The sequence below is a fragment of the Tupaia chinensis genome, unplaced genomic scaffold, assembly GCF_000334495.1.
Source record: "Tupaia chinensis unplaced genomic scaffold, TupChi_1.0 Scaffold149922_1, whole genome shotgun sequence".
Lineage (NCBI taxonomy): Eukaryota > Metazoa > Chordata > Mammalia > Scandentia > Tupaiidae > Tupaia > Tupaia belangeri.
Window position 1 is genome coordinate 1,314,730 of NW_006209766.1, and position 4,312 is coordinate 1,319,041.

A 4,312-nucleotide genomic window follows, 5' to 3' on the forward strand; every position below is an offset into this window, starting at 1 on the left:
CAACCTATAGCAAAAAGCCCTCCAAAAAAAAAAAAAAAATGGTGTTAAGAGTAACTGGACATCCCTATACAAAAAAAATGAATCTCAACCTAAATCTCACATCTTATATAAATATTAACTCAAAATGGATCATAGATTTTAATGCAAAATGTAAACCTATTTTTTTCAAGAGGTTTTTCCTATAGGGCACGTGCACTCGCCAAAGACAGAGAGAGACAGAGAGACAGAAAGCGAAAAATCACCTCCCAGGAGGGATGGCCACGCTGCAATCTCTTCTCCATTCTCCTCTCATGATCTTGGGCACACATGCACATGTTCCCAGCATGAATTCAAGCCACCCGGTCCGGGACACAAACCACGGTCGACTACATGGGAGTCCAGCAACATAGCCATTATGTCAACTGCTGGTCCCCAAAATGTAAAGCTATAAAAGGCACATCCACAAAAGAAAAATATATATAGTTAAGACTTCATCAAAATTTTTATAAAGTTTCCTCTGTCAGGACCGGCAGGTGGCATGGTGGTTAAGGGTGCTAGATTCCCTCACGGCTGACTGCAGTTCAAGTCCCGGACCTGGCAGCTTGCTTTCTCACTTTCCCTCTCTCTCACTCTTACTCTGTCCTGCTGTGGTCAAATTAAAATAAATAAATAAAGTTAAAATAAAAATAAAAAATTTTTTAAAAGTTTCCTCTGGGGAACCAGCAGTTAGCATAATGGCTATGTCGCTGGACTCCCACGTAGTCAACCGTGGTTCGCATCCTGGACCCGGTGGCTTAAAACTCACGCCCGGCGCATGTGTGTGCATACCCAGGATCCCGAGAGGAGAATGGAGGAGAAGGGATTGCAGCATGGCCATCCCCCCTGGGGGGGTGATTTCTTGCTTTCTGTCTCTATGTCTGTCTCTGTCTGTCTGGCGAGCGCACACGCCCTATAGCAAAAACCTCTCCAAAAAAAAAGTTTCCTCTGCAAATTACACCATTAGAAAATGAAGAAACAGGCTATCAGGTAGCATGGTGGTTAAGGAGTAAGATCCCACATGGCTGTCCGCAGTCCCGGACCTAGTTGCTTGAAAATCATGCTGGCACGTGTACATGTGTGCCCAAGATCCTGGAGATGGAGAATGGAGGAAAAGAGATTGCAGCATGGCCATCCCTCCTGGGAGGGGCGATTTCTCATTTTCCCTCTCACTGTCTCTGTCTCTGTCTCTCTCTCTCTCTCCAGCAAATGCATGCTTCATAAGGCGAAACTCTTTTTAAAAGTGGGGTTAGCAGGTGGCGTGGTGGTTAAGGCTCCGGACTCCCACATGGTCGACTGCTGGTGGCTTGAAAATCACACCAGGAGCACATGTCTGCGTGCCCAAGATCCCAGAAGGAGAATGAAGGAGAAAGGACTGTAGCATGACCGTCACCCCAACGGGAGTGATTTCTCACTTTCCCTGTCTCTATTTTTCTCCCTCTGGTAAGCACGCATATCCTATGGGGGAAAAAAATAAATAAAAATGCATAAACTTTGTTTTTTCCCCAGAGGGTGCATGTGCTTACTGGAGAAAGACAGAGAGAGGGAAAATGAGAAAGCACCCTCCCATGGAAGTGGTCATGTAGCAATCCCCTTTAAGATTTTTGGACACGCATGCACCTGTACCTAGCCTATTTCTCAAGCTGCTGGGTCCAGGATTCAGACCGCACAGCTGGCCCTGTGAGATCCAGCTGCCTTAACCACCACACTACATCTGGTCCCAAAGCAACCCTAGTTTAGAAACAGAAGAAATACTTGGAGTAGTGCGCTGCTGGGTGACACTGCTAGTCAGCAGGCTGAGCTGCTTGGGAGGACCAGTTCTATTCCCAGCCCACCTTAACAGCAAGGCCCTCTGCCACACACCTGTAGTCCCAGCTACTTGGGAGGCAGGAGGATTGCTACATAGGGAGACCCTCATCAAAACAATAAAATGGGGCTAGCCTGTGGTATGATGGTTAAGGTGGCTGGATCCCACATGGCCAACTTGAAAATTCAAGTCCCGAATCAGAGGCGTGGAAGCATGCGGGCGCCTGTGCGTGGTAGCCCAAAATTCTGAGAGGAAAATGGAAAAGGGATTGTAGCACACCTATCCCCTTTCTTTTTCTCGCTGTCTCTCCAGCTAGGTCACGCACCCTATAGAAAAACCAAAACAATAATAATAAAAGAAAGGAAATGGTTAAAGATTTGAACAGACACTTCACCAAAGAGGATATACTAGTGGTCACAAATAAGCACGTGAAAAGATGTTACGCCTTGCCCAGATCACTCTCCACTGTGAAGAACCTGATTCCAAGTTGATAGATAACCATATTCAACGGTGACGAATCACGCTGGCTCCCACGCAGTGTTTCCCCACCAACGAACTCAACAGGAGCCTTTAAACAAAGAAGTTCAAGCGTCAAAGCCTATTTACAGATCCTTTTTGAACCGGGAACCAGAAATTTCTTAAAGGACCAATCACTTTAGAGAGTAAGAAGGGGTCAGCACCCCATCAGACCAATCAGCAGTCAGGTATTAGTTTCCCCCCCCATCCCATTACACGTAACCTTCAATCAGCCAATAGAAATGAAACGGATGAGTAAGGAGGTGGGGCTGGTATCCATGGTAATTCTTGGTGGTTTGTGGTTGCAACTAGCCCAGGCTGTGTCCAGATGCCCTACTGAGAATCCCAGTTTGACGGGAGCAGGAAATAGGAGGGGAAAGGCTGCATGGAGTAGAGGAGGAATGATGGGACCAGGGAGGGTATCTTAGAGGAGTAGAGAGAAAGTTAGAGAAGTACTTAGAGGGGACATGGGTTTGGAATAACAAGGAGTCTGTTATAAGTGGATAGAGGAGTTTAAAGGGTCAGGAAACTAGTTTCAGGGGTTAGAGAAAAGGTGTTAGAGGAAGACAGGACTTTATAAGGGGACAGAGAACAGCATATGGGGGGAGGGGGGCGAGGAATAAGAGTTGATAAAGAAGTCTTAGAGGAACCAAGTTAGGAGGTGGGAAAGAGCTATGAGTTAACAGTAAAGGCAACAGCAAGACCATGAAGGATGCATGAGGGGTGTTATAAAAGGGACAGCAAGACAGCAAGAGAGCTATTGAAGATGTTAGAAGTCCTGGGTTTTATAAAGGGACAATAAATTTACCACAAAGCTCGTACATATGAAAAGTGAGTATGTTCATGTGTTCAGTGAGGATATTATTCGCAGAGTGTTTTGTAGGGACAAAAACAATGTTGTTTTAGAGTCAATGAAGGTGTTATAGGAACAAAGTGTTATGGGGGTTAAGGTTTTAGTGAGGCCGAGGGAGAGGTTCGCAGTCAGGGATTTTTGTGGGGGACAGGAAAAGGTGTCAAGTGGAAGATACTCACCTGGAGATCTTCAAGGCAGTTGTAGAGGACACGGAGAAGGTTATGGGACACAGAAATGGATTTACAGGGTAAGAGTTGGAGAAATTATAGGACAAGGAGAGTGGGGGAGTTCTAGGGGCCAGGGAGGTATTAAAAGAGGTCAGAGGGGACATAGAGTTAGAGGGAGTCAGTGAGGATCTTAAAGCAGATCCATGAAGACTTTATAGGAGTCAGGAAAGATGTGCTAAGGTAAAAGGGAGGGTGTCAGAAGGGATGGTAGAAGCCACGTTGAGTCGTAACCTGCTCTTTGCCTGCAAGTGTTTGAACTTACATCTGATGACCCAGATGAGTCCAAGGACTACTATGGGACGTCCATTTTGAGTTTCTCTTGGTGTCCTCTACTTGGCATTGCAGCCTTGGTCTTATCTTACCAGGTGGGAATCTGCATCATCTTCTTATTTCCTGTCCATCCTGGCCCAAACTCAACCTCATCCTCACTCTCCATCCTGTGCTAGGAGCCTGTGGGGCACCAGCACCTCATGTGTGTTCAGATCTTCACCCTGGGTCTATGCAGCCCTACAGCTGACCCCCGTCCAATAACCCTTTGAAGTTCATCTTTCTGTTTCTTCTTTCCCATGAAACCCAGACAAGGCGCTAACATGAATCCTGTGACTATGAACAGGCCACCAAAACCTCCAAACAAACCTACTATGCGGCCATGGTCAGTATTGTTTGGGGAACCATCTCCAACACCTTGGGTTTCCTCATTCATTCCTCATGAATGAACCATAAAATATAGATCATAGGGTAATTTACCCTGACTGGGAGTTTCTGTTTGGATTGAATGGGGCACCTGCTTCTCGGTGTCTAGAGTGCCAAGCTGTTTGATATTGGGGGGAAAAGGGAAGGATGGGTTCTTCCTACTCTTCCACACAACGTAACACTGTGACACCAGATATGTGG